General features: G+C 46.2%; 1 protein-coding gene and 1 long non-coding RNA gene across 10 annotated transcripts in view; one reads left to right on the forward strand and one right to left on the reverse strand.

Moving 5' to 3' along the window:
• Window positions 1-23,455, reverse strand: part of BICD1 (BICD cargo adaptor 1) — a 240,982-nt gene that overhangs the window by 182,260 nt on the left and 35,267 nt on the right. The window lies entirely within an intron of this gene.
• LOC143776859 (uncharacterized) overlaps window positions 1-23,455 on the forward strand; it is an 87,641-nt gene that overhangs the window by 10,967 nt on the left and 53,219 nt on the right. The window contains exon 2 of the long non-coding RNA XR_013215939.1: window positions 1,504-1,589. This is a non-coding gene — a long non-coding RNA (uncharacterized LOC143776859). The remainder of the gene's footprint in view (window positions 1-1,503; window positions 1,590-23,455) is intronic.

The following is a 23,455-nucleotide window of genomic DNA, read 5'->3' on the forward strand; positions in this document are numbered from 1 at the left end:
AGGAAAAAGGTCCAACCAAGTAGTAACCGAAAAGCTAAAATCAACTAAAGTAGATTCCCCATAGTGGCCATAAGAGAAAAGATCCAACTATGTGCTATCTGAAAATCTATTAGGATCTTTATCTTCAGTATATTCTCCACAGTAGCCATACCTGTGATTGGCTGCAGTGGTCAGGTGACTAGAAGAGTGTGTCATCGGATGCATCTCCAATGTCATGCTCTGCTAGTCACCTGACCAGTCCTGCCAATTACAGGTAGCAGCGGTGTTGGAACATCATTTCCGGATCTGGCACAGACCTCCGGAGCATCCTGCACTGGATCTATAGGAACGCTGGAAGGTGAGAGTGCCTCTGATTCTAATCAATACATTGCTAAAAAAAAATAACCCACGGCAGGTTCGGCTGACAGTTTCATCTATATGGGAGCTTCCCAACTCTCCTCTGACAGGTGATCTCAGGGGAGAGAAGGATCCTGCCTGCTGGATTTCCAATCGTCCATCCTTTGTCTTCAGGGGCTCTATCTTAAAAAACACAAGAGTGTTCCACCAAGTTGTGCATTCCGGTGTATGGGGAAGTTGGAGGACATAGCTGTCAACCAAATGACCATTTGGCCAACAGCGAAATTAGTCAAATTAGTTGAATGTCCACCACATCCACCAATATCAATGAATTTGGTTGACTTTCTAATGTATATAGGGAGCCGGCCAACTGATAGTTACGAAAGATGTAACTTGGGCATGTCCGATTTCAGATTGCGGATCGCTTTGATAAACCGTCAACAAATATGTCTTTCGTTGGCTTTCTCAAAGAGTACAGAGGTGCCAAACAATGTGATCTGTGTATGAGAGAGATAGTTGTCAGCCAAAAGTTCAGCCGATAGCCATCTAATTTGTATTGGGGTCATCACCACACTACGAGTCACCTACAGCATAGTGGCAGCTTATCTCCCTTCAGAGCAAAAGCATCAGGACTGATAAAAGCCAACATGCCCCAGTCTTTTGCTCTGCAGGAAGAAATCCTTAGTTCCATTGACATTTGCTGTCGTGGAAAAATGAGGAAACCCCAGCACATTGTTGATGACTGGTAGATTTGATTGATATTCTTCAAAATGTGTTTGGGCATCCTAAAGATACAAAAATACTAAAAGAAAAATGGAAAAATTGTTTGATTGTAACGTATAATAGGGTTAAGATTGTCATCTGTCTTGTCTCTAAAACAAAGCTCTACAATAAACCATTTTCCACCGACACAAATCCTCTAATTTCCAGATGCCACCCTACACACAAACTCCACTGACCTCTATGTCTACCTTGTCACCTTCTCCCGTTACCACCTACTCGTGCTTCTCTTGTGCTTCCTCTCTCTCCTGAAAACTTCTACCTTGTGATTCAATGACAAGCCTACTTTTCCTCTGAGCATTTCAACCTGACCTAGTAAAAGTTCTCCTATATCTTCCCTCATGTCTAGAGTGGTTTACTCCTTCTTTTGGTATCTATTTCTTATAGATCATCAAAAAGACTGGGATTCAATTTCCTGTTGCTAATCCATCCTGAAAAGAAATAAAGTCCTTTCATGTAAATTGTCCCATATGGTAAGTAATGTGGCTTGTTATCATCAATATATGCCTCTTTATATCACCTGTTGTTCCAGAAGGTGTTAGTATTCTCACCACAGGATCCTACCAGGTGCCATAAAAGAGATACCATCAAAGATAACTACCTCAATTAAATAGACCATGTCAAAGACCAATATGCACTTCAAAGAGGATGATTACTTAAGGTACCTTCACATTAAGCGACGCTGCAGCGATAGCGACAACGATGCCGATCGCTGCAGCGTCGCTGTTTGATCGCTGGAGAGCTGTCACACAGACCGCTCTCCAGCGACCAACGATGCCGAGGTCCCCAGGTAACCAGGGTAAACATCGGGTTGCTAAGCGCAGGGCCGCGCTTAGTAACCCAATGTTTACCCTGGTTACCAGCGTAAAATGTAAAAAAAACAAACAGTACATACTTACATTCGCATCCCCCGGCGTCCGCTTCCTGCACTGTGTGAGCGCCGGCCCTAACAGCAGAGCGGTGACGTCACCGCTGTGCTGTACTTTCACTTTCACTTTACGGCGCTCAGTCAGTGGGAAGCGGACGCCGGGGGATGCGAAGGTGAGTATGTACTGTTTGTTTTTTTTACATTTTACACTGGTAACCAGGGTAAACATCGGGTTACTAAGCGCGGCCCTGCGCTTAGTAACCCGATGTTTACCCTGGTTACCAGTGTAAAACATCGCTGGCATCGTTGCTTTTGGTGTCAGTAGTAGAGCATAGGTATTACTCATCAAACTCAATTTGACAGGTGGACACGCCCCTATCAAAGTGTATCAAAGTGTGTAACCACTCCCCTCCCTGTCTGCTGACGGCAGCTGTGTGTCGGCTCCCCCTCCCTTTTTGATATAGTTTAATTTGTTAATACAGTGAATATTATCCCAGTAATTGTTTTATATTAGTTGATTATATGCTATATTAAGAGTAGTCTTATTTGATAGTCCTCTAATAGGGAGAGTGAGGCTGTGCTTCTGTAGTATTAATATCTAGTGGTGTTCTCATTTATATGTGATTTATAATGCGCACATTATGTATGTGGGCGTATTACAACACCCGCAAGTATGGAGCGCGGTGTTTTATACGTATATAAAAAGCAAAGACCCAGTATTGTTATTCTCATTTATATGTGTTTTATAATGGGCGCATTATGTATGCGGCCATATTACAACACCCGCAAGTATGGCTGTGATTATTATCACAGTAAGCGTTTTTTTATATTAGATCTTTCGTTTACTGGCTTGGGGTTATTGAGTCTGATACTATATTTGATAGATTATCCCAACTCCGTGCCTATTCTGGGTGAGTCTGTGTACAGGCTGCAGGGGCTGCAGTCAGAAAAATGTGTGAGTCTCCTCTATTCCTTAAATAAACACAAAACAGGTGTTTGTCTGCATGACAAGTGCAGCGCCCCAGAGTCCTGGTCGTTGCAGTACTGTGGCTCCGCCACTATGGGGGGCCATGGTGCGTCCGATGGCACTGAAGGAGTTCATCTGATCAGGTATCACAGACACCAATACATTTCACAGCCGGGCCTCCGGGGGGAGCTAAGGGTTCTATTCATTAGGCCACTCCCCACCATAGTGGGTAAACTGGGGGTCAGGCAGGAAGTTAGATCAGAAAGCTGACTGGACTGGACGAAGCAACACTCAGTGGCAGAGGGTGTTGTGGAGAAAGAGACAGTAGGGTCTCTGTCAGGGGTGGGATCCTGACAGAGGCTTTGCATTGGAAAGAACGTAACGGGTCCGCGCCAGCTCCGGGAAGCGGCGGGATTCAAGAAAGGACTAGAAGCGAGATAGATTGTGCTGAGTGAGAAACGAGATCAAGCGATAGGAGAATTCCAGCAGGGGTCGTGCTGTAAGACCGAAGCAACACCCTACTGAGGCGCACTACCGGTGGCCGGAACGCCGAGGGAGTATTATAACATTCAGCTTCAAGCAATACTCTAAACAGCGGCAGGACAGTCAGTTTAAGGCGGGCTGTCTAACACATATCACCTATGAAGTCTTGGGAGGCAATTCCGGGAGAGGGGCGTCTCTAGGGTCCCGGAAGAACTCCAGGCCTACCTGACAAACGGGTGCCGTTCTAACCGTAACATCAGGGAGGGACGGACGATTAGAAGAACATCATTTAATCGAGTTGTGAGGGAACTTAAGAAACAGACACAACAGTTGTGGGGTACTTTCCGTAAGCACAGCAGGGGAGGACTACAACACATAGCGCTAAGAAGGAAGGCACCGATTTCCACCTGTGAAGTGAACTCTGGAGGTGTCATTGGACCGGCCGGACTTGCGCAGCCTGGTGAACCGTATTCTGGACTGAGGACCCAGAGATCTCCAGTAAAGAGGTAAAGAGACTGCAACCTGGTGTCCTCGTTATTTACCGCGACCTGCACCCCACAACTGCACCGTTACAACACCACTTATTGCACCGGACGTCCCCCACTGACAGGCAGGGCCACGGACTGGGTCTAGCCACCGTGACAACCCCAGAACTGAGACTCAGAGGCCCGGCTCCGGGTACCCCTCGGCCCTGCGGCGGTGTGGGGGCGCTCCAACTTGGCGTCACGAACAGGATCTACTTAAGCCTGAAGAATCAGGTCATGTGTGCCTAGGAACTGTGATTTACCGTGCTTGACTGTACTTTATTACAAAGACTGTGTGCCGTGTCATTTGCCGCCAAAATCCGCCGCCATTACAGCACTGAGGGGAGCGCAGGAAGAGAAGAGGGGCGTGAGGTGGGCGTAGACAATCTGGAGAGCGCGAACAACAATGGCCGCCCAGTCCAAATATTTCTGTGTCCTGAGGACGTGTCCGTCAACAGCTGAGGTCCGCCTCCTGATTCTGGTCGGAGGGTGGAGACCATGGGGACGGGGCCGCCCACGGAAGAGACCGCGGGAAGAAGACGCGGGAGAAGAGACCAAGATGGCCACGCCAGAAGCCCCGCATGAGAAGGATCGGGTGCGGAGAGAGGTCGGACAGTCCAATGTAGCTCCGGGTACGCCGTCGCTGAGGGGACTGACCCTAGCAGGACCAACGATGGGCCGACCTCCCCGGCCGCCGTCGGAAGAAAGCATGGCCGCGGCAGAGGCCCGGCAAATTGCTGCCCGCCTGGAGGCCGATGCCCGCGTGATTGCTAGGCTGGGCCAGCCCACAGAGATCTGCCTGGTTCCAGTGCCCCCTGCTTCTCCCAACCTGGCCGCGGCTGAAGGTATGCCGCAGGCGTCGGGCCTAAAGATCACGCCAGAGGCCGAACACCTGCGGCGCTTGATGGCTGCATGGCAAACCCGACCTCGGCCGGCCGTGCAGGTGGACCTGACCCCCACTGCAGAGGTTCCCTCATCCCACTGGGGGGTCGTGATTTCTTTTAACCCCCAATACGGACGCGGGGTTATCCAGGAAATCGGGGAGCCGCTACAGATCCACGTGGATCGGGAAGAGGTGGAGCCCTGCAGCGGAAGATTTCCCCGCGATCTGGAACCCGGTGATGCGGTGACTTACACCCGATGGAGGAGGGCTACGGGAGAGGCTGGCTGGATGGCGCGAGGCGTGCAGCGATGCACTGCCCTCCAGGCTGCTGCCGGAAAACCGGAAGAGGATGCTCCCGTGGGGAAAGCAGCAGAGCCCGGCCCCGCGGAACCTCGAGAAGCCCGGCCTCGCCGTGCCCCGGAGGGACGTGTACGCCTGCCAGCAAGAAGGGCCTCCCGGCGAGGGATCTTAGCGTTGCTGGGACCAGAACCGCGTCCTGGCTCACCAGTGCGAGCTGTTGGCCTGGTGAGACCGGATAGGAGATCACCTTCCGCTTCACCACAGTAAGATTTTACTGTACTTCTTTTATTTGTAAATAGTTACTATTTCATTGCCTTTATGACTGCTAACACCCGTTCAGGGTAAACTCTTAAGGGGATCCTTCTACGGACCTGGGATCCCTATTGTTTTGTTTGTTTTGTTTTTGTTACCAAAAGTTTTGCACAAGTTTTAAAAACTGAGAAATCATGAACAGTGCATGATCAGAACTTCTTTGTACATAGTTTGCACCTTATTAAAGGCGCTCCCTACTGGTTTTACTTAAACAAAGACTCTTTGCGAAGATACCGCACTGGAACCTTTGCTGAGTATGGACTGGTAGCTTGAGAAGATGTGCTACCTTACAGAGACTTGGTCCTCTCTTAAAGGGGATGTTCATTTGATGCACGTAAATGGTGATATTGCTTTAAGATCGGTAGCAATAGTGTCAATGGAAGAAAATGATGATAATGTTTACCTGAGAAAAGTTCTATGTGTTTAACTGGTTAAATGTGAAGAAATATTGATAATGTTCTCTGAAAGAAAAAAGTAGAAGGAAGAAATTAGAAAGGTTAATGTTGTGAAAAGAAGATAGTTGATAATGTTGATAAGAAAAGGGGGGGGGGAGTAGAAGGTAAACCCTGCGTTCCCCATCGAAAGTTAGTAATGTGTTATTAAGGACAGAAAGTGAACCTGTAAGGGTTAGTGGGTGAGTCCTTATAGGAGCCAAGTAGAGCCGGCTCAGTGTTCTCGAACTGAAAGAAAAGTTATGTTCTATACTGTGTATAGTAGTTGAAAAGGCAGTAGGCCCTGGCTGAACGGGGCGGTCCTGTAACTGAAAGGAGAGGCAGTAGGTCTGGTGCCGATAGGACAGGCGGTCCTGCAGATTTAAAGAAGGAGAATGAAAAAGTTGAAATACCTTATAATGTGATTATAGGAAGGTCTTTAATGGACTAAGAGTGTATATCCTTAAAGGCAAAAGTTAAATTATTGTTCAATAATGTTTGCACTTAGTAGAATACCCGGTTGGGTAAGAAAAGTTAATTGTAGCATGTTGCTATGATATTTTACCATGTTTGTAATGTTCAAGTGTCCTTACCTCCCATAAAGGGAAGCCTGTTCAAATATGCTTATTGTTATTACACTCAACAAAAATTGTATGTCTTTTTGCTAACTTGTATTGTTGTTTTCTTCCCAGTCCCGGAGTACTGTGTTTAACCAGGGGGGAGTGCAGCGCCCCAGAGTCCTGGTCGTTGCAGTACTGTGGCTCCGCCACTATGGGGGGCCATGGTGCGTCCGATGGCACTGAAGGAGTTCATCTGATCAGGTATCACAGACACCAATACATTTCACAGCCGGGCCTCCGGGGGGAGCTAAGGGTTCTATTCATTAGGCCACTCCCCACCATAGTGGGTAAACTGGGGGTCAGGCAGGAAGTTAGATCAGAAAGCTGACTGGATTGGACGAAGCAACACTCAGTGGCAGAGGGTGTTGTGGAGAAAGAGACAGTAGGGTCTCTGTCAGGGGTGGGATCCTGACAGAGGCTTGGCATTGGAAAGAACGTAACGGGTCCGCGCCAGCTCCGGGAAGCGGCGGGATTCAAGAAAGGACTAGAAGCGAGATAGATTGTGCTGAGTGAGAAACGAGATCAAGCGATAGGAGAATTCCAGCAGGGGTCGTGCTGTAAGACCGAAGCAACACCCTACTGAGGCGCACTACCGGTGGCCGGAACGCCGAGGGAGTAATATAACATTCAGCTTCAAGCAATACTCTAAACAGCGGCAGGACAGTCAGTTTAAGGCGGGCTGTCTAACACATATCACCTATGAAGTCTTGGGAGGCAATTGCGGGAGAGGGGCGTCTCTAGGGTCCCGGAAGAACTCCAGGCCTACCCGACAAACGGGTGCCGTTCTAACCGTAACATCAGGGAGGGACGGACGATTAGAAGAACATAATTTAATCGAGTTGTGAGGGAACTTAAGAAACAGACACAACAGTTGTGGGGTACTTTCCGTAAGCACAGCAGGGGAGGACTACAACACATAGCGCTAAGAAGGAAGGCACCGATTTCCACCTGTGAAGTGAACTCTGGAGGTGTCATTGGACCGGCCGGACTTGCGCAGCCTGGTGAACCGTATTCTGGACTGAGGACCCAGAGATCTCCAGTAAAGAGGTAAAGAGACTGCAACCTGGTGTCCTCGTTATTTACCGCGACCTGCACCCCACAACTGCACCGTTACAACACCACTTATTGCACCGGACGTCCCCCACTGACAGGCAGGGCCACGGACCGGGTCTAGCCACCGTGACAACCCCAGAACTGAGACTCAGAGGCCCGGCTCCGGGTACCCCTCGGCCCTGCGGCGGTGTGGGGGCGCTCCACATACATTTTGTTATTCTCATTTACAAGTGTTTTATAAAAAAAAAAAAAAAAAAGACACGGTATTGAAAAAAAATGTAAAAGATTTTTATTGTAAACAAACTTCTTACAAAATAATATGTTGTTACAAGTCATTTATCCGCTATAAGATGTGCTTCATTATCACTGAACACATTCTAATTGCAGAAACGTCAAGCTGGGACTGACACCTACATAAGCAGCTGTGTTCGTAGTGCTTGGGAAATGTCCGCATAGCCTGTTCACACACACACACACACACAAAATGCACAGCATCCACTTTTTTTTTTTTTTTTTTCCCCATCAGCTGTTTCTCTGCAATCCCAGATAACTGAGAAAACACAGAATGGTTTAAAGCAGCTGTCACCCAAAGCAGCTGTCACCCTTGAACGTCTCTAACTAGGTGTTGGACAATTATTTAGTTCCTTGAAAGCAAGTGCAATTTTGATTAAATTGATAATTCGTTCTAATCGTAGTTAAATTTGAAAATGTTGATGAGATAAAAGTTGTTACGGTTCTATCGTTTCTTTGTACACCAGAACTGAAGCGCTGTAAAAGCGTCTTGAATGGTAATCCGAGCGCTAAATGATGTAAAACATACACGCAGTAATGGCCGCAAGTGTGACTATGCAGATCTTGAATTTGGGCGTTCTGATAACAATAAGCGTCACAATTCTTGTTCAGGAATGTCACAAAATCGCGTGGGAAGATAATATTTTCAGGGCTAAGGCCGTAACTATCAAAAAATATGCCCGTCTTATCATCGCAGAGTACGATTAATACCCAGTGTCGGCCAGCTTGATTCGCCGGGTCTGTATTCACGATATATGCAAATCACACGGAAACACACCGGCGAATATGCGGGCTGTATAATTATCGGACTTCAGTATCGTTGTAAGCTGCAGACTGTCCATCGTTACTTAATTAAAATCGTACAAGATCTCTCTCCTATTATTAATTTCCAGAATGGTGTGATTGACTGCAAAAACAATCATATTTATCGTGTGGGGTGGCGCTAGCGCAAAGCGGACTTCAGCACGTAGGTTACCTGTTTTAATGAGCGAGAAATGTCCTCCAGGCTCTTGATCAGGCGATAAATCAAAAGCAAATAGAGTGAATCCATCCATAAATTCTTCACGATCTATCGCCATGGCACAATCAGCCTTTTGCTTGCCGGATATATGAGCAAGCGCCATATACTCTCTGATGGCTAAACCATCATTAAAATTAGGATTATAAGGTCTTGCGGGTATCTGCTGGCCGTTCAGATATAAAGCGGCGTGGTTGATGTGGTAGTGGTGGAAGTGCAACGGATTTTTTGCGTAAGCCCCACTGAACGATTCATTATCCACAAACCCCAATATAACAGTCTTTGGTATCTGGCCTAGGAAGAGGTTCTCGTGGTTCGTTATCCGTGTCCCTGCGGCGATGCTGTACACTTTCAGACATGTTCGGTCAATAGTGTACTTGGCGGTTGCGGATAGGAGGGCCTGACTGTGACCGATTCGGACAGCCGGAGACACATGCACTCTTTTCACATAGAGAGCCGCTTGCGAGATTTGCACCTTCAACGGCTCGGCTTCTGCGGACATGAGGCAGAAAGCATCCTTATTTCTTGTTAGCTTAACCTTAAGGTCAAGTCCACAATAACCCCAAGCCAGTAAACGAAAGATCTAATATAAAAAAACGCTTACTGTGATAATAATCACAGCCATACTTGCGGGTGTTGTAATATGGCCATATTTTGCCAGGGAAAGAAAAGCCGTACGATAAATTTAAACACAAAATACATGGTGCTTTTTAATAACCCCCGAGATAAATTACAAATTTTAACTCTAGCTCGCCAGATGTATCCCGGAAAAACACGTTTTTTCCTAGAAGCTTTTGAGGATGCCACGCGGGAACCTTATGGGTATTTGCTTGTAGATTTGAGAGCTAATACCCCTGAGGAACATCGCTTAAGGACCGGCTTGTTTCCACCAGCGTTGCCTGCTGTTTATGTTCAAAAGAAAAACACTTCTAAAAAGTGAATTTTACTCAGGTATCAGACATTCTACGCTGTGTGCGTTGTGCTGTAAAGATGTCTGAGAGACTCCGGCGTAACTGGGCTCTCTTAAAAACTCTGGTGAAGGCAACCCCGGCTGTCCGAAAGTCTATTTTGCGCAATGCGAGCAATGATTTAATTACAGCCATAGGCGAGATTGCTTTAAACATCTTAAAAGGCAGGATTCCGCTGAAAGAGCGTCAAAAAGGCATATTAAAGAAGTGGCGTAAAGCTATAAGAACCCTGAGCGACAGATCTCAGCCCATAAAGAAAAAGAAGCGGCTACTAAAGCAGGCCGGCGGGTTTATCGGCCCTCTTTTAGCTTTTGCAATCCCTATAATAACAAGCCTGCTCGCAGGAAGATAATGGAGCATACAGAGAAAATGTATCTAGTCCCCAAACAGGAGCTAGACAAACTAAGGCCCGGCGCTACAGCTAACATACGCGACAGTGTTATTCATCGCCTTGATGGCGAAATTAGCGACATTTTACAACGTCGTGACATTCCCGATGATGTGAAAATTAAAATGTATAGCACAGCGCTACAACGATACTTGGTGCATACGCGTCACAGCTCAAAAGAAGTAACGCCTTTAAATCTCGTTAGCACTCCTGATCCTGGTCAGCAACAATTGTCAAATACCGACTCTGATAAAAATCAAGAGATCGCTGAAATTGTCAGCCACATAAATCAAAGATATAAAAAGAATGCTGAATTTTTACTAAACAGGTTACTACAGAATAAAAATGTTACAGACTGGAATAATAAAGCTGAATTTATTTTCAAAGGATCTGTAATCCCGGGGTCTAACTTACTGGATTTGGTACGTAGTACTACGCAGAGTCATGCTCTGACCGGCAGAAATTTACCACCGGGTTGGGAATCATTTATGCAGGCTATGGCCGAGCTAAATATACCGTCTACAGTTGTTGGCAATCCCACTACTAGGAAGCTTTTAGACGAACTAAAAATTTCCAGCAGGGAGACACACGCTGTATCTACGCCGCAGAAACTAGCTCCGACGCCGCGTACAATCCAATCTTTACATTCCCCGTCATTAGGTACCACACGTGGAACTCTGCTACCTAAAAGAAGGTCTCTACCGATGCTACAAACCATGTGGCTCACGATGTAAAGAATGTACTTGATAAATATGTCGTACATGACTTGTAACACCATATTAATTTGTAAGAAGTGTAATGATGTATATTCAAGTGATACTATTTATTTTGTAAGAAGTTTGTTGCTGTATAACCAACGTGCTATTTAATGTGATTGCTTTTATACTCTGCAAGAATCATTGAAATGTCTCTGAGATGTGTTTATTTTACAATAAAAAATCTTTTACATTTTTTTCAATACCGTGTCTTTTGCTTTTTTTTATAAATGTATAAAACACCACGCTTCATACTTGCGGGTGTTGTAATATGGCCGCATACATTATAAAACACATATAAATGAGAATAACAATACTGGGTCTTTGCTTTTTATATACGTATAAAACACCGCGCTCCATACTTGCGGGTGTTGTAATACACCCACATACATAATGTGCGCATTATAAATCACATATAAATGAGAACACCACTAGATATTAATACTACAGAAGCACAGCCTCACTCTCCCTATTAGAGGACTATCAAATAAGACTACTCTTAATATAGCATATAATCAACTAATATAAAACAATTACTGGGATAATATTCACTGTATTAACAAATTAAACTATATCAAAAAGGGAGGGGGAGCCGACACACAGCTGCCGTCAGCAGACAGGGAGTGGTGGGGTTACACACTTTGATACACTTTGATAGGGGCGTGTCCACCTGTCAAATTGAGTTTGATGAGTAATACCTATGCTCTACTACTGGTGTCAAACACGACGATACACGCCGGTCTGACGACCAAATAAAGTTCTGAACTTTGTTCAACGACCAGCGATATCACAGCAGGATCCTGATCGCTGCTGCGTGTCAAACTAAACGATATCGCTAGCCAGGACGCTGCAACGTCACGGATCGCTAGCGATATCGTTTAGTGTGACGGTACCTTAAAGAAATTTCTAAGCAGCCATCATTTCCAAATCCAATGATCAACAAAGACACCACTTTATAGCACATTCGTGTCAAAGGTTTAGAAATTTGCTTCAAGGAAGTCTTTAGATCTTTGTACAAAAGCCACCCATGTTTATTAGACTAAAAGTACCTTCACACTAAACGATATCGCTAGCGATCCGTGACGTTGCAGCGTCCTGGATAGCGATATCGTTTAGTTTGACACGCAGCAGCGATCAGGATCCTGCTGTGATATCGCTGGTCGTTGAACAAAGTTCAGAACTTTATTTGGTCGTCAGATCGCCGTGTATCGTTGTGTTTGACACCAAAAGCAACGATACCAGCGATGTTTTACACTGGTAACCAGGGTAAACATCGGGTTACTAAGCGCAGGGCCGTGCTTAGTAACCCGATGTTTACCCTGGTTACCAGCGTAAAATGTAAAAAAAACAAACACTACATACTCACCTTCGCGTCCCCCGGCGTCCGCTTCCCACACTGACTGAGCGCCGTAAAGTGAAAGTGAAAGTACAGCACAGCGGTGACGTCACCGCTCTGCTGTTAGGGCCGGCGCTCAGTCAGTGCAGGAAGCGAACGCCGGGGGACGCGAATGTAAGTATGTACTGTTTGTATTTTTTACATTTTACGCTGGTAACCAGGGTAAACATTGGGTTACTAAGCGTGGCCCTGCGCTTAGTAACCCGATGTTTACCCTGGTTACCCAGGGACCTCGGCATCGTTGGTCGCTGGAGAGCGGTCTGTGTGACAGCTCTCCAGCGATCAAACAGCGACGCTGCAGCGATCAGCATCGTTGTCGCTATCGCTGCAGCGTTGCTTAATGTGAAGGTACCTTAACGTTTAACTATATTGATGGTCTGGCTGACAGTCTAATGTGTATGAGGGATAAGGAAGAGACGATTCAACATGTCCAATTTTGGACTGCCAATCCTTCTGTTCTCTAGAGATGAACCACCACATGAGATGTCTGGCGGGGGCTTTCTCATAGAGGTGAGAGCCTCATGAGAAGAACTGGGCTAGATAAATACCAGCCGAACAAGCGTTCAAACAAAAGTTTAGTATATGTACTTATCAGTGCCTCAGCCAGGGCTGCTGGTATAGGATGGAGGCACTGAGTACACACTGAAGGCTTCTGATGGTGGCTTATATAGTCATCCTGTAGGTGAACAAGATCAACAAGGATCGTATCGTTAGACCTGTTTGTTTGTCTAGAAGCCTGATTACCAGAAATGGCCCAAAATTGGCAATCCCTTGGTTGGATAACTCAGCGAGGGTGACCAGACATCTGGACTGTGCTCATCCTGATTTTGTTTCCTTTATTTTTTTGCCACAAGTTGGCTCACTTGGTATTTGCGTTTTTCAGAAGAAATACTAGGAATGCAATGGTGCCCTTTTGGATTTCTCACCTGACCATTTAGGGAGTGTGTTTGGGTGGACGTCAGTCTCTACACCCTTTTGCTCTCCCAGTTCATGGGCTGAGGTGAAAGCTGAGCACACTTTTGGGTTCTCCCTTTGGCGAGTGGAGGCAGTCTATCCCCTATATTTGCTATTAACTTTTTTTCGTCCCGAAAGAACAGAAAAAGTTTGATTGAGGACCTTCTCCTCTGGGAGAGAGTTGCAGATTGACCCTATCATGGTGCACATTTTTTGTTGTCGTATGCAATTTTTTAAATTTTTTGCACTCTGATGAAGACAGCACAACATGGTAGACAGGTGGGAGGAGCAGTTGCGCTCAATCCCACAAAGATGTAAAAGATTATCTGGGGGTGCCACTTATTTTAGGAAAAATAGGAATGGAGAGAAATTACTTTTGTTGAGGCAGTTAGGGTTAATATTGCCAAAACTGGGTGGATAGGTCACAAAAATGCCATGAGGGGATCATCTGAGTTTCTATAGTGCATTGCAGACTGGTAGCAATTTCTACATGGATGGATTAAACACAGAAGAAAAAGGGAAGGACGAAAGGGGATGATCTAGAATTATTTTTTCTAGAAAGTCTAACCATAGTACATTAAGCAGCGTAATCACACAGAGAAAGGGTTGATGCCGAGAATTACAGCCTTACAAATCCGACATTTCTTTTCCAAGTGCGCAGCGAAACTGTCTAGAAGCTTCAGTGTAATCTGTAAAACATTTTATTCTCATCGGGGACCCATTATGAGCTCAACCAGAATCTCTGCATGTTGGAGTCGATGTTCTCAACGTTACGATAACAACCGAACTATATCATATGGTAACTGAGGCAACAAACCTCAGAGAGAGATAAATAGATTGATAGATAGATAGATAGATAGATAGATAGATAGATAGATAGATAGATAGATAGATAGATAGATAGACAGACGGTAATCGAAGATGTAGGATAATAGGAGGACCAGTAATACAAGATTCATTCATTTTTCATGTGGTGGTCACTTAGTGTTAAAAATAGAAAAGTACGCAGGGTCGTTTAGGGCGAGGGATGTATTGTCATAATGCGGAGAACATACCAAATTGTGAGAAACAAGCATCTCACACAATCACGCTCCTCTACGGATATCACATTGAGCAAAAAAGTGGAGATGATGGTGTCGGCAGTAGGGTTGAGCGAAACGGGTCGATCATTTTCAAAAGTCGCCGACTTTTGGCTAAGTCGGCGTCTCATGAAACCCGATCCGACCCCTGTGCTTGTCGGCCATGCGGTACGCGACTTTCGCGCCAAAGTCGCGTTTCAATGACGCGAAAAGCGCCATTTCTCAGCCAATGAAGGTGAACGCAGAGTGTGGGCAGCGTGATGACATAGATCCTGGTCCCCACCATCTTAGAGAAGGGCATTGCAGTGATTGGCTTGCTGTCTGCGGCGTCACAGGGGCTATAAAGGGGCGTTCCCGCCGACCGCCATCTTACTGCTGCTGATCTGAGCTTAGGGACAGGTTGCTGCCGCTTCATCAGAAGCAGGGAGAGCGTTAGGCAGGGTCCACTAACCACCAAACCGCTTGTGCTGCAGCGATTTCCACTGTCCAACACCACCTTCGGTGTGCAGGAACAGTGGAAGCTATTTTTTTTTTTTTTTCCCCTCAGCGCTGTAGCTCATTGGGCTGCCCTAGAAGGCTCCGTGATAGCTGTATTGCTGTGTGTACGCCACTGTGGAAACCAACTGCTTTTTTCAAAGCACATATCCTCTTGTTCCTTCCTTTCTGCACAGCTATCTTTTTTGTTTGTCCACACTTTTTATTTAATTTGTGCATCAGTCCACTCCTATTGCTGCCTGCCATACCTGGCTTACATTACTGCAGGGAGATAGTAATTGTAGGACAGTTTTTTTTTTTTTTTGTTTTTTTTTTGTGGGAGATTAAGATTGGCATTTCTGCTACAGTGCCATCCCTGTGTGTGCCATCTCTCACTGAGTGGGCCATAGAAAGCCTATTTATTTTTTCCGTGATTTGTGTTCTAAAATCTACCTCAACACAGAAACACTACATCAATCAGTGGGAGAAAAATATTGGCCTCAGTCAGGGCTTGTGTGCCACTGCTGTGTGTGCGCTATCTCTCATTCAGTGGGCTATAGCAAGCCTATATTTTTTTTTTTTTTTTTTTTTTAATATTATTTGGTTTCAAAAGTCTCCCTGAAAAAAAAAAAAAACCTAAAAAAACAGTGGGAGAGTAATATTGCCCTTTCAGCTTGTGTGCCAGTCTTGACTCCTGGGTGTGCCACCTCTCTCCCTCTCATTCAGTGGGCCATAGAAAGCCTATTTATTTTTTTTTTTAAATATTATTGGGTTTCTAAAGTCTCCCTGAAAAAAACAAAAAATACATAAAAAAACAGTGGGAGAGTAATATTGCCCTTTCAGCTTGTGTGCCAGTCTTGACTCCTGGGTGTGCCACCTCTCTCCCTTTCATTCAGTGGGCCATAGAAAGCCTATTTATTTTTTTTTTTAAATATTATTGGGTTTCTAAAGTCTCCCTGAAAAAACAAAAAAAACCTAAAAAAACAGTGGGAGAGTAATATTGCCCTTTCAGCTTGTGTGCCAGTCTTGACTCCTGGGTGTGCCACCTCTCTCCCTCTCATTCAGTGGGCCATAGAAAGCCTATTTATTTTTTTTTTTAAATATTATTGGGTTTCTAAAGTCTCCCTGAAAAAAACAAAAAATACATAAAAAAACAGTGGGAGAGTAATATTGCCCTTTCAGCTTGTGTGCCAGTCTTGACTCCTGGGTGTGCCACCTCTCTCCCTCTCATTCAGTGGGCCATAGAAAGCCTTTTTTTTTTTTGGTTTTTTTAATATTATTTGGTTTCTAAAGTCTCCCTGAAAAAAACAAAAAAAAACATAAAAAACAGTGGGAGAGTAATATTGCCCTTTCAGCTTGTGCGCCAGTCTTGACTCCTGGTTGTGCCACCTCTCTCTCTCTAATTGTGGGCCATAGAAAGCCTTTTTTTTTTTTTAAAATATTATTGGGTTTCTAAAGTCTCCCTGAAAAAACAAAAAATACATAAAAAAACAGTGGGAGAGTAATATTGCCCTTTCAGCTTGTGTGCCAGTCTTGACTCCTGGGTGTGCCACCTCTCTCCCTTTCATTCAGTGGGCCATAGAAAGCCTATTTATTTTTTCCGTGATTTGTGTTCTAAATTCTACCTCAACACAAAAACACTACATCAATCAGTGGGAGAAAAATATTGGCCTCAGTAAGGGCTTGTGTGCCACTGCTGTGTGTGCTATCTCTCATTCAGTGGGCTATAGCAAGCCTATTTTTTTTTTTTTTTTTTTTTTTTTAATATTATTTGGTTTCTAAAGTCTCCCTGAAAAAAAAAAAAAACCTAAAAAAACAGTGGGAGAGTAATATTGCCCTTTCAGCTTGTGTGCCAGTCTTGACTCCTGGGTGTGCCACCTCTCTCCCTCTCATTCAGTGGGCCATAGAAAGCCTATTTATTTTTTTTTTTAAATATTATTGGGTTTCTAAAGTCTCCCTGAAAAAACAAAAAATACATAAAAAAACAGTGGGAGAGTAATATTGCCCTTTCAGCTTGTGTGCCAGTCTTGACTCCTGGGTGTGCCACCTCTCTCCCTTTCATTCAGTGGGCCATAGAAAGCCTATTTTTTTTTTTTTTAATATTATTTGGTTTCTAATTCTCCCTGAAAAAAAAAAAAAAACCTAAAAAAACAGTGGGAGAGTAATATTGCCCTTTCAGCTTGTGTGCCAGTCTTGACTCCTGGGTGTGCCACCTCTCTCCCTCTCATTCAGTGGGCCATAGAAAGCCTATTTATTTTTTTTTTTAAATATTATTGGGTTTCTAAAGTCTCCCTGAAAAAACAAAAAATACATAAAAAAACAGTGGGAGAGTAATATTGCCCTTTCAGCTTGTGTGCCAGTCTTGACTCCTGGGTGTGCCACCTCTCTCCCTCTCATTCAGTGGGCCATAGAAAGCCTTTTTTTTTTTTGGTTTTTTTAATATTATTTGGTTTCTAAAGTCTCCCTGAAAAAAACAAAAAAAACATAAAAAACAGTGGGAGAGTAATATTGCCCTTTCAGCTTGTGCGCCAGTCTTGACTCCTGGTTGTGCCACCTCTCTCTCTCTAATTGTGGGCCATAGAAAGCCTTTTTTTTTTTTTTTTTTAATATTATTTGGTTTCTAAAGTCTCCCTGAGAAAAAAAAATAAATAAATTAGGTGGGAGATTAATATTGACATTAGTGCTTGAGTGACAGTCCTGCGTGTGTGTCATCTCTGTGATTTTGTGCCACAGAAAACAGAGTGTGTAACATTGTGCCTGATTTTCCTTGTGGTCTCACCAACCTGTTAAGGGATATTGAAATCATACTGAAGTTATAGCTCACCGTGTAAGTTGTTTGATAGCAACAAATAAAGTTACTTTGGTTAAGATTTTAAAACAATGAGGAAGTCTGGTGCAAGAGGTCGTCGTGGGCGTTCATTGTCAGCTGGTAATGATGGTAGTGGTAGTGGAGCATCAGGTGGTCGTGGGGATAAAAATATTCCACCTAAGTCTGGAGCTGTGGAGCCAGTTTCGTCGTCAGGCTACACAAGGCCTCGAACGCTCTCTTTTCTGGGAGTAGGAAAACCGCTTTTAAAGGCGGAGCAGCAACAGCAAGTTTTGGCTTACATTGCAGACTCAGCCTCTAGCTCTTTTGCCTCCTCTTCCGAAACTGGTAAATGTAAAAGCAGCGCGTCGCTTGTGGATGTTCACGGTCAGGGACAAGTCGCTTCCTTGTCCTCCTCAGCAAAAACTACAACAAGAGAGAAGGATGCAGCAGGCGACACAACGGGTCACTCCATGGAGCTCTTTACACATACCGTCCCTGGCTTAGAAAGTGAAACATTTAACAGGCCATGCCCATTACAAGTATATTCTGACATGGAGTGCACTGATGCACAGCCACAGCCAGAGTACTATGCTGCTCCTTTGACTCAGACCACCACATTGCCCTCTCAGGGTACAGATCCACAATCAGACCCTGATGAGACTATGTTGCCCCGCCACGAACGCTATACCACCGACCGACACAGTGACACAGACGAAGTTGCACACGAGCTCGAAGAGGAGGTAATAGATGACCCAGTTATTGACCCCGATTGGCAGCCATTGGGGGAACAGGGTGCAGGCGGCAGTAGTTCAGAAGCGGAGGTGGAGGAGGGGCCGCAGCAGGCATCAACATCGCAACAGGTTCCATCTGCCGGGCCCGTATCTGGACCAAAACGCGTGTCAAAGCCAAAACCTGTTGGAGCACAGCGTTGCCATCCGGTTAAAGCTCAGTCTGCAATCCCTGAAAAGGGATCAGAGTCTAGGAAGAGTGCAGTCTGGCATTTTTTTAAACAACATCCAACTGATCAGCGCAAAGTCATCTGTCAAAAATGTTCAACTAGCTTAAGCAGAGGTCAGAATCTGAAAAGTCTAAATACTAGTTGCATGCATAGACACTTAACCACCATGCATTCTCAAGCCTGGACTAACTACCAAACGTCCCTCAAGGTTGTAGCACCCTCGGCCAATGAAGCTAGTCAGCAACGCAACATCCCTTCCGTCACTGTAAGGCCACCATTTTCCGCACCACCGGCAGTATCTGTGCAGGTTTCTTTGCCAGCCAAAAGCAGTCAGGGTCAGGGAATCACCAGTTTTGTAGGAGGAAATATTGCATGTAGGGCACCGGCGGAAACAATACCGTCTCCAACCGTCTCTCAGTCTGCCATGTCCACCGGCACACCCGAAAGTTCCACGATCTACAGCTCTCCAGTCCAGCTCACCCTACATGAGACTCTGGTTAGAAAAAGGAAGTACTTATCCTCGCATCCGCGTACACAGGGTTTTAACGCCCACATAGCTAGACTAATCTCGTTAGAGATGATGCCCTACCGGTTAGTTGAAAGCGAAGCTTTCAAAGCCCTGATGGAGTACGCTGAACCACGATACGAGCTACCCAGTCGACACTTTTTTTCCAGAAAAGCCATCCCAGCCCTGCACCAGCATGTTAAACAGCGCATCGTCCATGCACTCAGGCAATCTGTGAGTACAAAGGTGCACCTGACTACAGATGCATGGACCAGTAGGCATGGCCAGGGACGTTATGTGTCCATCACGGCACACTGGGTGAATGTGGTGGATGCAGGGTCCACAGGCGACATCAATTTAGGGACAGTTGTGCCTAGCCCACGGTCTAGGAAACAGTTGGCTGTAGGCGTTCGCACCCCCTCCTCCTCCTCCTCGTCCTCCTGCAGAAGCTACAGCTCTTCCACAGAACGCAGTCGGCCAACCACTCCATCGGCAGATGACACTGTTGCACACCAGTTGTCCCATTATGGGCCAGCTACTGCCAAGCGTCAGCAGGCTGTATTGGCTATGAAGTGTTTGGGCGACAACAGACACACCGCGGAAGTTCTGTCCGAGTTCTTGCAACAAGAAACGCAGTCGTGGCTGGGCACAGTAGATCTTGAGGCAGGCAAGGTAGTGAGTGATAACGGAAGGAATTTCATGGCTGCCATCTCCCTTTCCCAACTGAAACACATTCCTTGCCTGGCTCACACCTTAAACCTGGTGGTGCAGTGCTTATTGAAAACTTATCCTGGGTTCTCCGACCTGCTCCTCAAAGTGCGTGCACTTTGCTCACATATCCGACGTTCGCCTGTACACGCCAGCCGTATGCAGACCTATCAGCGGTCTTTGAACCTTCCCCAGCATCGCCTAATCATAGACGTTGCAACAAGGTGGAACTCAACACTGCACATGCTTCAGAGACTGTGCGAACAGAGGCGTGCTGTTATTTATTTGTGGGAGGATACACGGGCAGGCAGTAGGATGGCAGACATGGAGTTGTCAGGTGTGCAGTGGTCGAAGATACAAGACATGTGTCAAGTCCTTCAGTGTTTTGAGGAATGCACACGGCTGGTTAGTGCAGACAACGCCGTAATAAGCATGAGCATCCCCCTAATGCGTCTGCTGATGCAAAGTTTGACGCACATAAAGGAGCAGGCGTCTGCACCAGAGGAAGAGGGAAGCCTTGATGACAGTCAGCCATTGTCTGGTCAGGGCAGTGTACAGGACGAGGTAGCGGGCGAAGAGGAGGTGGAGGACGAGGAGGATGATGGGGATGAGTATATTTTTAATGCGGAAACTTTCACGGGGGCACAGGAAATTGGTTGCGTGTCACGGCCGGGTTCTGGTTTTTTGAGGGACACAAGTGACGTAGATTTGCCTGCAACTGCCCCTCAACCAATCACAACCGGAGATTTGACAAGTGGAACTTTGGCCCACATGGCGGATTATGCCTTACGTATCCTACAAAGGGACACACGCATTACGAAAATGATGAACGATGACGATTACTGGTTGGCCTGCCTCCTTGATCCACGCTATAAAGGCAAATTGCAAAATATTATGCCACATGAGAACTTGGAACTAATATTAGCAACCAAACAATCAACTCTTGTTGACCGTTTGCTTCAGGCATTCCCAGCACACAGCGCACGTGATCGTTCTCACACGAGCTCCAGGGGGCAGCAGACTAGGAGTGTTAGGGGTGCACACATCAGAAGTGGCGTTGGACAGAGGGGTTTTCTGACCAGGTTGTGGAGTGATTTTGCTATGACCGCAGACAGGACAGGTACTGCTGCATCAATTGAAAGTGACAGGAGACAACATTTGTCCAGTATGGTTACTAACTATTTTTCATCCCTTATCGATGTTCTCCCTCAACCGTCATTCCCATTTGATTACTGGGCCTCCAAATTAGACACCTGGCCAGAATTGGCAGAATATGCATTGCAGGAGCTTGCTTGCCCGGCAGCAAGTGTCCTATCAGAAAGAGTATTCAGTGCTGCAGGGTCAATATTAACCGAAAAAAGGACTCGTCTGGCTACCCAAAATGTTGACGATCTAACATTCATTAAAATGAACCACAACTGGATTTCAAAATCTTTTGCCCCACCTTGCCCGGCCGACACCTAGCTTTCCTATGAAAAGCTCTTGCCTGTGAATTACTTTTCTAATGTCTAATTTGCTGCTGCAGATTGTACAGCATACGACATGTTTACACCTCCCTAAATGGCCAAACTCCCCACACGGGGCCGTGGTATCGCGACTTGGCGCAAGCACCCGTGAGACTGCTGTTTGTCTGAAGAGGTGGGTGTGCTCGCTTTTGGTTGACGGCATTGCTACTGGGTCCCTCATAGTACAATGTAGTGTCTCTGGCGGTGGTGGTGCGCACCCAACGTCAGACACACCGTTGTAACATGAGTGGCCCTGGGGCGGTCCCGCCGGCCTCAAGAGAGTTCCCCCCTACCCCAGCTCAAACTGGGCTCTACTACGTGCAAAATTATGTCGCACAGCTCCACCAATCTTTAGTCTATTCGCTGACATCATTCAATGTCTGGCACTGACAATACAAATTTGTAGACATCTATGATGCAACTTAAAGTAGTCTGTGTCTGTGTCCTATATTGGCACCATTAAATAGTTACTGCCAAATTACTATGTCAGAAACACAGCAGATGAGCCCACCCCTGTACCTAAGTATGCCATCTTTTTTTTTGTTTTGGTTGTTTTGCGAGACATTAACATCTATTTATATTTTGGGAGTACTGGGACAGACACTCCTTGCACTACTCCTCCACTCAGCACCAAGCTGCCTGCCCGTGTATCCATGTAACCGCTGTAAAACTGCCATGAGCCTATTGTTTGTTATTTTAGGCCTTTGATAGCCTGTCTGCGGTCCCTACTCCTCCACTGACCACCAAGCTGCCTGCCCGTGTATCCATGTAACCGCTGTAAAACTGCCATGAGCCTATTGTTTGTTATTTTAGGCCTTTGAAGCCTTTCTGCGCTCCCTCCTTCCACTAGTCCTCCACTGACCAGACCACTGCTGCCCGTGTACCCCTGGAACCAATTTTAAAGTGCCTACAGCCAGCCCATTTTATTGTGTTAGGCCTTCGAAGCCTGTCTGCGGTCCCTCCTTCCACTAGGCCTCCACTGACCAGACCACTGCTGCCCGTGTACCCCTGGAACCAATTTTAAAGTGCCTACAGCCAGCCCATTTTATTGTGTTAGGCCTTCGAAGCCTGTCTGCGGTCCATACTTCCACTAGTCCTCCACTGACCAGACCACTGCTGCCCGTGTACCCCTGGAACCAATTTTAAAGTGCCTACAGCCAGCCCATTTTATTGTGTTAGGCCTTCGAAGCCTGTCTGCGGTCCCTCCTTCCACTAGGCCTCCACTGACCAGACCACTGCTGCCCGTGTACCCCTGGAACCAATTTTAAAGTGCCTACAGCCAGCCCATTTTATTGTGTTAGGCCTTCGAAGCCTGTCTGCGGTCCATACTTCCACTAGGCCTCCACTGACCAGACCACTGCTGCCCGTGTACCCCTGGAACCAATTTTAAAGTGCCTACAGCCAGCCCATTTTATTGTGTTAGGCCTTCGAAGCCTGTCTGCGGTCCATACTTCCACTAGTCCTCCACTGACCAGACCACTGCTGCCCGTGTACCCCTGGAACCAATTTTAAAGTGCCTACAGTCAGCCCATTTTATTGTGTTAGGCCTTCGAAGCCTGTCTGCGGTCCATACTTCCACTAGGCCTCCACTGACCAGACCACTGCTGCCCGTGTACCCCTGGAACCAATTTTAAAGTGCCTACAGCCAGCCCATTTTATTGTGTTAGGCCTTCGAAGCCTGTCTGCGGTCCATACTTCCACTAGTCCTCCACTGACCAGACCACTGCTGCCCGTGTACCCCTGGAACCAATTTTAAAGTGCCTACAGCCAGCCCATTTTATTGTGTTAGGCCTTCGAAGCCTGTCTGCGGTCCATACTTCCACTAGGCCTCCACTGACCAGACCACTGCTGCCCGTGTACCCCTGGAACCAATTTTAAAGTGCCTACAGCCAGCCCATTTTATTGTGTTAGGCCTTCGAAGCCTGTCTGCGGTCCATACTTCCACTAGTCCTCCACTGACCAGACCACTGCTGCCCGTGTACCCCTGGAACCAATTTTAAAGTGCCTACAGCCAGCCCATTTTATTGTGTTAGGCCTTCGAAGCCTGTCTGCGGTCCATACTTCCACTAGGCCTCCACTGACCAGACCAC

Source organism: Ranitomeya variabilis, chromosome 5 (assembly GCF_051348905.1).
Source record: "Ranitomeya variabilis isolate aRanVar5 chromosome 5, aRanVar5.hap1, whole genome shotgun sequence".
Taxonomy (NCBI): Eukaryota; Metazoa; Chordata; class Amphibia; order Anura; family Dendrobatidae; genus Ranitomeya; species Ranitomeya variabilis.